The sequence below is a fragment of the Monodelphis domestica genome, chromosome 4 (genome assembly GCF_027887165.1).
Source record: "Monodelphis domestica isolate mMonDom1 chromosome 4, mMonDom1.pri, whole genome shotgun sequence".
Taxonomy (NCBI): domain Eukaryota; kingdom Metazoa; phylum Chordata; class Mammalia; order Didelphimorphia; family Didelphidae; genus Monodelphis; species Monodelphis domestica.
The window spans coordinates 359,953,267-359,967,463 of record NC_077230.1 but is presented as its reverse complement, the minus strand read 5'-3'; positions in this window follow the sequence as shown (position 1 = coordinate 359,967,463).

Here is a 14,197-nt window from a genome sequence, read left to right as displayed (position 1 = left end):
CTCTTATTTTGCTTCTGTACTCCATACCTTCATACCCGAAAGAATAAAACAAAAATGTTTAACAATTAAAATCCAAGATGAGTGACGAATTGGTAATAGAGTAACTGGAAAACCTCAATGAGTCAGACTTGGATGAATTCTAGGGTATGAGGAAAAGTAGCAAATATGTTGAAACAGTGTTGATAATCTTTGAAAAGGAATATAGGAAGAAAGAGGTTCTGTGCTCATAGAATTAGTTTAGTGGGAGAGGGGGTATAGAAATAATTATAGTACAAAATGAGACATGTTAACTCTATAAGAGATGTAAAAGTTTGTGCAAGTTTTAAGAGGGGAAGATCACTACCAATTTGAAAGAATCAAGGAAGCTTTCCTAAGGCAGGTTATATCTGAACTAGGTTTTAAAGCATGAGCAGGATTTTTTAATGGAGGAGAGAAGGAGGCAAGGAGTCAATGAATACAAATACATTTCAAGCATATAGAACAGTGTGAGCAGAGAGAGTCAGGGAAGCCTGGAGCATGTATTATGGATGGTAAAAACCAGTTCAGCTGGATGATAGGACACATGGAAGGGATTAGTATGAGAAGTAGCTGGAAAAGTAAGTTAAAGAGGCACATTGTGGATGGCCTTAAATGCTAGACATAGGAGAATGAACCTTTTTTCCCTTGGCAAAATGAGAGTCATGAGGGTTTTGAGCAGGAAAATGACTGCTGTGATGATATTTAACCATAAGAAAATATTCTGGCAGTTGTATAAAGTAGAGACTGGTTGGAGGGAAAGTGAAAATGGGGAGATGAATTTTTTTATTTTTCTCCAGGAGTGGGGAAGGGAAGCAGCTAGGAGAAAGAAAAAAAGTAAGTGATAAATGGGAGGCTAATATATATAATTTAAGTTCACAGACCCCAGGTAAAGAAACTTTGTATTAAATGTGAAGATTGGATTTCTCTATCTCCTGATTGTAACAATGAAGATACTTAGCTCTTCCTTTATAGTGAAGCTAGAATTGTAAGCTACAATCTATTTTTAGATTTTAACTACAAAAAGGTGTTAAGTAACTACAAAAGGTGAATTTAACAAAAGAAATGTTAAGTAATCCAAAAAGATATAATCTAACCAGAGAAGGTGAGAACTAAAGAGTGGACAGTCCTGGAGAAAATCTAACCAAAGAAGGTGTGAACTAAAGAATGGGCAGTCCTGGAGAAAAGTGTCTGCTGTGATTGATAGATGTGAAAATTTAAGGGAAGTGACACAAGAGAAAAAGGTCTTTTAAATAGAGGAAACAAAGACTGAAGAAAAATAGTCACCCAGGCTTGGAACGAAGGATCCATCATTTGGAGCTGTAGGGAAGATGGACATTCAAACATTTGGACATTCAGGCACTGACTCAGAGGAGCAAATGGAAGGCAAACACCCAGATTTCTTTTTAGACTGTCATCGTTGGTGAGTGAAAGGCTGACTTATTGGATTTGCTTTTTCTCTTCCCCTGGCTGGGGCTTAGAAATTCTAACTGATATAGTGACTCCACCTTTCTGGAGGTGTGGAGCCTCCAGGTAAGGTCCATCTTCTTGAGACTCTTCCCCTGGCTGGGACTTAGAGATTCTAACTGGTATCAGAAGCCAGAGTTTTTCTCTCTCCTCTCTCTCTCTCTCATTCCTTAATATCTTCCTTCTATTGTGAATATTGTAAATAAACTACCATAAATTCTATTTACTTTAGTAATTCATTTTGGGATATAGAAATTAAATCCCTGGTGACCACCTAATAATATATGATACTCAAACACAATTTTAACATAAGGATATGAAAATGAGATAACTTCAAGGTTCTGAATCTGGGAGACAGGATGAATGCTGATTAGTTTATTTGTATTTTTATTTTGGGGTTTTGGCTTTATATGAGTGCTCTCTCACAAAAATGACTAATATCGAAATATGTTTTGCATGATCATAATCCAGATCAAGTTGTTTGCCATGGAGAGGCAAAGGGGAGAGGGAGATAATCTGGATCTCATGGTTTGGTAGAATATGTAACAAAAATTGTTATTTCATGAATTTGGAAAAAGCAAATATATATATTTAAAGTTATCTAGTCTAACTTGTCCTTCTAAAGATGGGGGAAACAGGCCTAGGAAACAGAAAGGACTTACCCAAGGTCACACGGATAGTGAGAGGTTGGGCTTTTAAAACTTCAACTTTCAAGCATCCAGGGTCTCTCCTCTCTCCCTGGCCTATCCCCTGAAGATTATGAGCTCTTGGCAAGTCCCCTTCTGTCTATTCAGTCAAAACAAGGCTGGATATGGTATTACAGGCCAAAGAGGAATAAAACAAAGGGACAAATTCCAAAATGACAAATTTATAATGCTGCAAAGACCTTTTCCTGCTGTCTAATACAGCCTCATTGGCTTCCAGATTCCTCCTCCTTATTCTAGCCCATGGATAGAACACTGGACCTGAAGTCAGAAAGAATTGAGTTCAGATAAGGCCTTACTAGCTGTGAAACTTTGAGGAAGTCACAACTTCTGTCTGCCTCAATTTCCTCAACTGTAAAAAAGATTTCATAATACCTTCCTACCAGGACAGTTGTGAAGATCAAATGAAATACTATCCATAAAGCACTTAGCCCAGTGCCTGGAATAGAGTAGGCAATACGTGCTTGCTCCCTTGTTTCTTCCTACTATCCCTCCTTCCCCCATCCCCTTAGCCTGAGATTAAGTTGGCTCTTCCTTGTGAAGAGTTGCTTTGTTACCCCATTGCACCCAGGCAGGACAGCCAAAATCTGGCTTCTCCATAATTCTTTACAAAAATCCCAGAGTCATCCCTGTAATGTCACCCTTCCCAGTTCCCACCCTCCCTTATACTTGGCAGCAAGATCTCATTGCAGTTAGCTTCCTTTGGGTCTCAACTCTGTCCCAATTGCAGGACAGGTAAGACTCACACCTATGCGATCTAATTAACATTCGACATGGCTTCACCTGCCTCCCTTTGTTTTCTAGGACTTGGGGCTGGTCACTTGAATCAGTGAGGTGCCAGTTCAGAGCCTGTCCTCATAATTTCTCCAAACCATACATAGTAATTTGATAACATAGCCCATTTCTATGCACAATAAGAGAAGGCTCATTTTTACCACAGATCTCTGCTTTATAAATTGTTTTAATAGAAGCATAGTCTCTAGAGAAGATCTCTATGTCCTCTGCCTGGGACAGACCCACTGGGAAATTATTTGCTCAGTACTAGGTGCCACCTTTCAAAAAGGATATTCACAAGTGTATGCCTAGAGGAGGGCATCTGCCTAGAGGAAAGGACCAAAAATCTTGCCCTGAAAAGATCTGTTTAAAGGAACTGGAATGTGTCATTTGGAAAAGAGAAGACTAGGGGAGAGGGAAGGATCTTTATGTGGAAAATGGATTCAATTTGTACTGCTTAAATGCCACTTCTAGGTTTGTATCATAAAGAGAAAAGAAAAGGAGAAAGGAGATAAATTATATATGTGTGTGTGTGTGTATATATATAATTCTGAATCTAAGTGATATATTTTTTTTTCTTTCTTTTTTTTTAATCCTTACCTTCTGTCTTAGAATTCATATAAAGCATCGGTTTCAAGGCAGAAGAATAGTAAGGGCTAGGCAATTGGAGTTATGACTTGACCAGGGTCCCACAGGTAGGAAAGTGTCTGAGGTCAAATTTGAACCCAGGAGCACCCCATCTGTAGCCATGGTGCTCTTACCCACTTAACTGTCCCCCAAATATAGGATTTTAAAAAGTTTTTATTTAGAATATTTTTCCATGCTTCCATGATTCATGACCCCTCCCACTCTCTCCTCTTCCCTCCCAAAGCTGACAAGTAGTTCCACTGGGTTGTACATGTATCAAAGAATGATTTTTTTTTCAAATTGATATATATTTTAATGATAGGTATTTCTGAATATTGACATATGTGGTATATATGTACATAGATATCAGTTCTTTATGGTAGCAAATAACTGGAAATTGAGAGGATGTCACTCATTTGGGGAATGACTGAACAAGTTGTACGTGATTGTGATGGAATACTATTGTGCAGGAAGAAATGATGGGCAGAATGGTTTCAGAAAAACCTAGGAAGACTTATGAAATGAGTCAAAGTGAAGTGAGCAGAACCAAGAACAAGAACCATTGTACATAGTAATGACAACATCGTAACAATGATCAACTGTGAAGACTTGGCTTTTCTAATCAAGACTGAGCCAAGACAATTCCAAGGGACGCCTTGAAAAATGTTACCCCCTTCCAGAGGGAGAAATGAGTGCAGATTGAAGCATGCTTTGTTCCACTTTATGTTTCTTATGTGAGTGTGTGTGGCTAATGCGTAAATATATTTTGCGTGACTTCACACATATAATTGATATACTACTTGCCCTCTGGATGGGTAGAGGGGGGCCAACGGGGAGGAAGAGATTTAAAATGAATGTTTAACCATTTTAATGGGAAATATTTAATGAAATAAAAGTATATTTTAAAATATTTTTTAAAGATTTGAACTGCTTAGCCCCAGAAGGCAGAAGCAAAAAGAAGCAGAGGGGCATCTTGATATAAAAGAATTTTCATCATTAGAGCTATCCAGTTGGTTTCATTAACTAAAGTGGTACTGGATGACTATTTCTCACTCTAGACATTAGACTCCTACTCTGGGGGATGATGTAACCTAATATCACCCAGAGGTCATCTAGTCTAACCCCAGATTTGACTAATAAACTCAGAGAAGGGAGGTGATTCACCTGAGTTCACATAGATAAGTCACAGAGACCGGATTCAAACCCAGATGATTTGGTTATAAATTCAGTGTTCTTTCTACCATGCCACCTTAGAGATTTCTTCTGAGTCATTAGATATTTTTCCTAAAGGGTATTTATGAATATTGAAATGTATGATGTTTGGTGGATGAGAGCTAATAAAAGAAGAGGTAGGGACCTTCTTCCAGGTGTGGACTCTGCAATAGATCATTTTGATCCAGCTCAATTCAATTTGATAAACAGAAGAAACACTGAACTGTTGGAACTATTTATATACCTGAGCCTCGGTTTCTTGAGCAATAAAATGGGGACAATATGATCTATTTTCAAGCTTCGTGGCATAATGGAGAGAGAGCATACCCTAGAGACAAGAAGATCAAAGTTCAGATCCCAACTTCTGACACAGAGTAGCTGTGGGACCTTTGATAAATCAGTTAATAAGTATTCTGGGAAATTCTCTGAGAGTATAGATGGAAGAGAAGGTGTTTGGGAAAGTTTCCACATGAATTGAGTTCTGACTGCCAATAAAATCATAATTCTAATTCCTATCCCTGCTTACAGTGGTCTAGAAATGCAAAGTGTTATTAAAATAAGTAAAAAACAATTAAATTAAATGAAAAAAACAGGCAATCTAGGCTCTTCTTAGCAGAATTTTAAAACTGATTTGTTCCTTCCCTGTTATTCTGTTGGTATGGAGAATGTAAGGTTTGAGGACTTTCTCCACTAAAGGCTATCTGTAATGGAACCTGGGACTTAGTCTTAGAGAGTTGCCTGTGAAGTAGCTTCTTAGGAGATTCACAGATTCGAAACTGGAAGGGACATCAGAGGTCACTCCCATTTTATGGATGTAGAAACTGAATCCTAGGGAGGTTAGTATCTTGCCTAAAGCCCCCTGGTTAGTATCTGAAGTAGGACCTGAGCTCAAGTCCTCTTTCTGACTCCTGAGCCATTGCTCCTTCCTAGCACTGCACTACTCAGTCTCAGGAACTAATGGATAGCAGAGGCAGAACTTGAACCCAGATCTCCCAGATTTAAGATCTACAGGATCATAGAGTTAGGGCTAGAAGGAACCTCAGGGTCGTTTAATCTAATCTTTTTCATTTTACAGATGAGGAACTGGTTAAGTGACTTGTCCAAAGACATTTAGCAAAAGTCAGCACTGGGATTTAAACCCCGTTCTTCTAACTCGATCCAATGTTCTAAATACCCTGCCATGACTTCTCATATCATCATGATTAGATTATCGTTTTATGATCTTGGATAATGATGATCAAAACTGACTTCTCTTTCTTTTATGTTTTTGAAACCCTTTACCTTCTGTCTTGGAATCTATAATAAGTAACAATCCTAAGGCAGAAGAGAGGCAAGGGCTAGGCAATTGAGGTTAAGTGACTCACCCAGGGACACACATCTAGGAAGTACCTGAGGCCATTTTTGAACCCATGACCTCCTATCTCCTGGCCTGGTGTTCTATCCCCTGAAACACCTAGCTGCCCCCAAGATTGGCCTTTTAATGAAATATTGTACATTCCACTCACGCTTTCTTCACTATTTTTCAGGCTTGTCCAGAGAGGAATCTGAATAATCCTTCTCTATTCACCTCCACCTGATAGATTGCTGTCTTCACTTCCTTCTCTCTGCCTCCCTTCATCTTAGAGATACTGGGGAATCTGAACAGAGGAGAGGGGGAGATGAGCCCTTACAAAGAGGTGGGTGGGAGAACAGGATCAATACAAATCTTAAGCAGCCCGAATCTAGCTTCCTTGTAAACATTTCCTTAAATGATAAACCAGCAGAGCAGGAGGGAGATAAAACCACAGACATCTCTCTTAGGGAGAGCTTTTCCTGGAGGTATCATCATATCTATCAACCCTGAGATGAAGCTGTTTTGAACAGGTACTTCTAAGGGGCCATGGATCTTAGCTTCAACAGTTTTCAATACTTTGAAAAGTTCCAGTGTTGAGCTTTTTTGGAGGGAGGGGTTTGGGTGAGGGAGTGGGGCTGAATATAGAGAGGGCAGATTTGTTTTTGTTTTCTAAAATCCCTTTGAATATCTGGCATGTCTCTCGTCTGATGATAGCTATAATAATCCCTTGCATTTTTATGACATGTTTAACTTTTCAAAATGCTTTTATATCCATTATCTCCTATGATCCTCAAAGCATCCCCTTGCCCACTCCCTCCAGGGAAGCAGCTAGGGCAGTGATTATTATCCCCATTTGGCAGATGGAATACTGAAACTCAGCACTGGTGAGTGGTAGCCCTGAGACTAGAACCCATGACTTCTAATCCAGGGTTCATTTTCATTAGACCTCAACGAACTGTCAACTTCTCTGAGATATTTATTTGTGTCCACAGCCAAAGAAGCTTATGTAGATAACATCTCTCTGTGCCTTTTTAGGACTTATATAAGATGGGCAATAACAATGTAGAATAAATTTGAATTTATCTTAGATTTGTCTCTCATTTACCTTGGAGAGAATTTTTTCAAATGATCAATTAAAGGTAGCATAGTATAATGATTACCGTGATGGGCTTGGAGTCCGGAAGACTGGGGGTTCAAATCCTACCTTGAAACTCATTAGCTGTGAGACCCAGAACAAGTCACTTAATCTCTCCGTGCCTTGGGCAATCCTAGGATTTATCTAATAAGTCACATGTAGGTTATTTCATATACTTTGGAGGAAGGAGCTCCTGTATTTGAGACAGATGAAACCATAGCTCTTTCCAGTATTTGCAGAGGGATTAAAGCACAAGTATAAGATAAAACACCAAGAATGACACAGAACAGCATATATCAGAAGGGTTTGGAAGGGAGAGGTCATAGAGTCACAGAATTCAAGAGCTAAAGAGGCCCTAGAAAATTATCTAGACCAACATATATTTGAGCAGATAGCCCCATACCACCTAACTAACTATCCATGTTTCTTCTGAAGACTTTCAAAGATGGGAATCCTATTACCTCTAAGACATTTCATTCTACAGTGCCTGAAACATAGTATGTGCTTAATTAAGGTTTATTTATTGATGGATTATTTTTTAAACCCTTACCTTCTGTCTTCAAATCAATACTGTGCATTGGTTCCAAGGCAGAAGAGTGGTAAAGGCTAGGCAAAATGGAGGTTAAGGGACTTGCCCAGGGTCACCCAGCTAGTAAGTGTCTGATGTCAAATTTGAACCCAGGACCTCCCATCTCTAGGCCTGGTTGTCAATCCACTGAGCCACTGAGCCACCCAGCTGCCCCCTATTGATGGATTATTGAGTCAGCCCTAATTGTTGGCAAGTTTTTATCCTTTACCAGACTTCCCCATTACTGTGAAAGGCACTGCCTCCCAGGCTGGTAACCTTGGTATAATCCTAGATTTCCGTTTCACACACATTCCACATATCCAATCTGTTTTCAAGTCTTGATATTTTTACCTTCACAACATCTTTCCCCTCATGCAGTTGCTACCCTGGTGCTAGGTCTCATTACCTCACAACTGGATTATTGCAGTGGTGGGGTGGTTAGTTTCTGACTTGAGCAATTTTAGAATTCGCAACAATCCCTCCTTTTCACTCTGCTACCAAAGTGATTTTCCTAAAGTGTATGTGTGCTCATGCCTTCACACCCCCACCCCAAATCAGTATACTTCTGTGACTTCCTATTACTTCCAAGATCAAGTAAAAATTCTCTGCTTGGCACTGAAAGTTCTTCACAATCTCTCCCTTCTCTTTATTTCCAGGCTTCTTTACTTTATTCCTCCCAACCTTACTTTCTTCTAGCATGACATTCCACTTTCCAGTTCCATGCTCTTTTTAACTCTCCACACTTGATATGCACTCCCTCCTCTCCTCTGTCTCCTTGCTTCCCTTGTTTCCTTCATGCTTCATCTCAAATCCCACCTTCTCTAAGAGGCCTTTCCCAGTCCTTCCAGATGCTCAGAGTCCTCTAAGGTTACATCTTCTTTGTACTCTATAGAGCTTACATATAGGCAGTTAGATGGCATAGTGGATAGAGAGCCTGGCCTGGACTCATCTTTCTGAGTTCAAATCTGGCTGCAAACACTTGCTATATGGGTGACCCTGGTCAAGTCACTTAACTCTGTTTGCTTCAATTTCCTCATCTGTGTAATGAGCTAGAACAGGAAATAGCAAATCATTCCAGTGCAGTATCTTTGCCAAGAAAATCCCAAATGGAGTCACTCAGAGTTGGACAAGAAAATTCCAAATGGCATCACTTGAGTTGGACTTGACTGAAATGTACGTACATAGTTGTTTGCTTGTTATCTCCCCTATTAAGATGTGAGTTCCTTGAGGGCAGGGTCCACATATTTTTTAAACATTATTTTATTTTATTTGGTGGGTCTATATTTTTAAAAACTTTCTTGTATCTTCTGTGCTTAGCTCAACACCTGGCACATAGTAGCTATTTATTGACAGATTGACTTATAAGGAGCCTAAATCTACTTCTTTGAAATATTCCCCATTCCTTATCTCCCTGTTCCTAGCATTTTGGGGGGGGGGAGTAGCACAATAAGTTGAGCTCTTCAAATATTTTCAGCTCTCCAGGCTCAAAATTCCGGTGGTGGTTAGTCTCCTTTACCAACCTGGTCAACCTTTCCCACATTTGCTCAAGCTTGTTAATGTCCTCTTTAATGTAATACACAGAACTGTGTTTCTGGTGTGGTCTGAGCAAGTTAGAGGGAAAGCCGGACTCTTACATCCCTCATTCTAGAGACTATGTCACTCTCAGTTCAGCCCAGGGTATCATTCATTATTTTATTTGTTTTTTACTGTCAAAGCACACTGCTGACACACTAAGGTTACTGTCCATTAAAACCCCTGGATCTTCCCCTATAAACTGCTATCTTGCCATGTCTCCTAACATGAAACAACAGCATATGAGTAATAAATCTGGTCATAAGTTTGCTAGTTGCTGAGGCAAAAAGAGATTTTTGTTTTGCTTTTTTAAAATGTGGAATGTAAATTATTTCATTTTTTTTTTCCTTTTCTAACAGTAAAATACACAACTTCTTCACAGACAATTTTTTTCCCCTGGAACTTAACTCAAGCAGGATTGTATGCCATCAGTTTTTCTAAAAAGGACATTGAGTGGCATAATGGACAATCTATTCAACCCTGGCTTTTATAAGAGATATAGAACATTGTTTGAATGAGGGGTTGTTTTTATCAGTCAGCCCTATTTCTCTGAAGACTGAAGGCATCATAGTCAATCCCACCTCGGTGAAAAAATTTCTTTGAGTGCCAGAGATAAAGAGGCTCAGATACTTTGCTTTCCAGTGCTTCAGTCTGGGGATGAGTGCAGGTTTTGAGGGCAACAGATCAACCCCAGTGCCCTTGGCCATGGTCCTGGGGGAATGATGGAAAGATAAAACTCCACTGGTTAGAAGAAAGAATAGCTACATAACCTGTCATCTCTTTGGACCCTGAAACAGCCCTGCCTCATTTGCAGGGTACATCATTTTCATGAAAGTCTTTCCTTCACAGTAGGGGATGAGGCATTTCCCCCCCACTAATATGAGTTTGCTGGCAGATTCCTGCCCATTGGCAGCACTTTAGAACTCAGGAGGGCTACAGGATATTCAGCATGAGGGGAAAGGGAGCCCAAAAGTTTGCCAAGACTCCCAGGGAGGCCTATGCATCTCCTTCCATGGTTTGCTCCTGACCTCCACATTAATGCCCTCTTCCATCTTTCCTGGAGTCACTGCTGTGACAGCCCCTCCCTTGGGAAATCCAGGCTACTGTCTGATCATTCTGACAGCTGAACAACTTTTCTCCCCAATTCCCAGCCCAGTCAGACTTCCTCTTCTCTATCCTTTTATTTTGTAACCTCCCAACTCAACAGACCCTGGATACCTTTCTCCTTTTTTTCTTTTTCTTTTTCTCTTTCCTTTTCTCTTTCCTTCCTTCCTTCCTTCCTCCCCTCCTCTCTCCTCCTCTTTCTTTCTTTCTTTCTTTCTTTCTTTCTTTCTTTCTTTCTTTCTTTCTTTCTTTCTTTCTTTCTTTCTTTCTTTCTTTCTTTCTTTCTTTCTTTCTTTCTTTCTTTCTTTCTTTCTTTCTTTCTTTCTTTCTTTCTTTCTTTCTTTCTTTCTTTCTTTCTTTCTTTCTTTCTTTCTTTCTTTCTTTCTTTCTTTCTCCCTAAATTTCCCACAAGACCCTCTTTCCTCAGACCCTAGCCTAAAACAGCCTCTGTCTGTCTTTCTTAGCCACATTTGAGATGCACTTTAGCTCTCTTAATCTCCATTTGGCCTGTGGTCCCCCATTCCAGAATGAATTTTCTGTGCAGAGCTTCTGCTTGTCCCTCTCGAAATAATTGTGGTTCTTGCACTCAAGTAGTTGTTTTCTTTCCAAAGTGAACATTGATTTTATCCGGATATTTGGCTTATCATGGTGAGTCACTGTGTTGGACTGGGCTTTTTTTTGCAATGTTATCACATTGCAATGTGATATGATGAACACAGAGATTATGGCCATTTTTCATCCAGAACAAAAATATCTTCAGGGATTTGGGGGTTATGGATAGGAATGCACCCCAGGAGCTTGGTTTTAAGGCCATCATCTTGTGGCTAATAAGAAGAAATGAGAGATTAGATCCAAGAGAAAGTTGGTCTTCTAGGGTAGGGGTGGCAAAAGAACACCACCAATGCTGCCTGCTCCACTGCCCCAACCACAGCCATCAGGCCCAGGAGCAAGCTTGTTAGATCCTCCATGTTTGCTGGGGAGTGCTCTCTGGGGAAACTGCAGCTGTTTGCAGCTCCCAGCTCAAGCAGGGCTGCTGTCTGTGGTAGCAGAGCAGAGCCTATTCTCTGCTGGTATGAGTGACTGGGTGTACAGCAGCTTAGGGTTGAAGCATAGAGACTAGAGTAGAGCTCAACTCTATGGGCTCTTTCTCTATCTGTCTATTTGCCTGTCTTGTATGCTGGTCTTTTCTAGCTCTGACTGTGTCATTAGCTGCCATAATCTCCTTTCTCTGTTCCTGTCTCAGACATTCTCTGTCTCTCTCTGCATCTGTCTCTTCATGTCTCTCTCTGCCCTTTCGACCTGAGTTCAGACCTAGCAAGGACACAAGCCTTTTTTTAACTCCCAAGATACAAGTGGACAACTGCATCCCTTTAGATGTGGAAGAGGTGATGGGTGAAAAAGGCTAACCGCCAAAGATGTGGCTGGGAAGGGGTTGGCTGTGTCTGGGAGCTAATTAAAAGGACAGGCCTCCAACTCCACTCATTTTACCTCAGGAGAAAGCTCCAAGGGTTAACCCCCAAACTATGTTTGGGGAGATCTCCCTGGCTCCGTGGCCTTCCCCTTCCCCCACTTGGTTGTCTAGACTATCCCTCTGGGACAGGAAGGATGGGTTGGTGGGAAGAGAGAGGAGGTGGTTGGAAGTCCCGCGGAGCCCTCCCTTCTGATCCCCACTCCCTCTGAGCTCCCTCTGCCTTGGGACAATAAGTTGGTTTCAATGGGGCCCCGCGAGTTTGAAGGGATATAAAGCCAGTCTTTCACGGAGCTGCCTTTGGCCCCTGGTTTTTGGCAGCCGCGCAGTGGCTGGCGGCGGGAGCCGCCTGAAAAGCAGAAGCGAGAAGGGGGCTGGAGGGGAGGGAGGTGGGGGGCGGGGGAAAGGGGAGGACGAGAAACGGGCGATTCCGGGGAGATTCGCAAGCTAGGGGTATAAATGGTCTCCCAGCTGTCAGATGAGCTCATTCAAAGGAGCCGGAACATCTTGGGGGGTGGGGGTGGGGACCAGGGAGGATTGCTTGATGAAGCCTTAGTGGGGCAAATCCCTCTGAGACATAGGGTGATGGGGAAGAGGAACACTCCTAGCCTTGAGCCCTGACACCACCCATAGGGAAATCTCTGGAACTAGTGGGGTGGGGGGAGGAATAATGCTGGTCATACTACTCCCCGAGCTGCCTAGGTGCCTATGGTCGAAGCCAAAGCCACCAGACTTCACTTCTCATCCCAACCCGTCCCGGAGAAGCCCCAGTCCTTCTTTCTTCTTGCACATTGGATTGGGCAGCCTCACTTTCCCCCTCATCTCGTTCCACTCAATTCTTCACGTCTCTGCTCCCACCTCAACCCCTATTTACCTTCCCTGACTTCCTTCTCTCCTTCTACTTTCTCCAATCTGAGTATCCCGATCTCTTTCCTCTTTGTATTTTTAGACACCTATTTTTCCTCCCCCTTACTACCGTTCAGATACCCTTGGTCCCTTTCCTTACGCTCTCATTCCCTCTGTTCTTCCTCCTCGAACTCTTTCCCCACAGTGTTCAGCAATTGGCGTAGACCTGAAAGAAGCCATCGTGACCCGGGAGAAGCCAAAAATTGGGGGAGGGGTGCAGCTAAAGATTGAGCTCGGAGAAGTGGGGGGGGGGCGATGGAAGGAGGTAGTCAAAATCTACAGGCAGGGCTTCACCCAGTTCAGAGAAACTTGTTTTCCAGCCAGGTCCCCGATGGTGTGCTTGTTTGGGTCCTGGACTGGGGCCCTGTGTACGTATGTGAGCGTGTGTGTATGTGTGTACGCGTGTTAATTTGAGGGCGGAGAAGGCAGGACATCTAATTTTGAGGGTGAATTGTGCGAATTTCCCGGTTAACTTTCCAGTACTGGCCGCCACCACCCTGGCCCCACTAGCAGAACACTGAAAATGCCTGCACTTTGTGGAGGTTGGGGAAGAGACAAGCAAGCTTTCATTGAGCTCACCACTAGAGTGGGTGCCTACCCTCCGTCCCCCCTCCCCACCCCCGCCGCCTCTCCAGGTCTTTCTAGAGAGAGTATGGGAGAAAAAGCAGTGGGCAGAAATTCAGTCTTTGCAATAGCCCCTTTCCCTCTTCCTCCTACCCCTCCGGACAACACCTTTCGGAGAAGGGACTTAGAAGAGCATCCCTTCTAGTAGATAACCTCCCAGCTCCCAGTGATAAGTTCAAGACTCCTCAGTACCAATGGCTTATAGCTCTAGACAGTCTCCTCCCCGCCCCCATCGCCCACCCCTCTCTATTCAGTCTGGGGGAGAGTATGCTGATGTCTTTCCCAGACAGCATTTGCAATTATTAGTGTGCATGAGTGCTTATAGTTGTAAATGTATGACTGTGTACCTAAATGCCAGTGTGAATGTGGATGCGTGTGTGTGCAAATGTGGGTACAGATGAGTGTGAATGAGTGTATAGGTGAGTGTGTCAATGTGTGCGTGTGAATGTGAGTGCAGGCGAGTGTGTATGTGTGGGCTTGCGTTTATCAGTCGATTTAAGAAATGGAAATTGTCCTCTATGGGTGTGTTGGGGGGGGGGGCGAGAAGGGGGAGGCTGAACTTGAGAAGAAACCAGTCCATTTTAAAACAAATACGAATAAACAACCCTTAAGACGTAATTTGTGGTTTATTGTGTTGGGGGGAGGGGGTGGCGGCGCTGATAAGGTGGGAAAGCCCTATTGCAGTTTT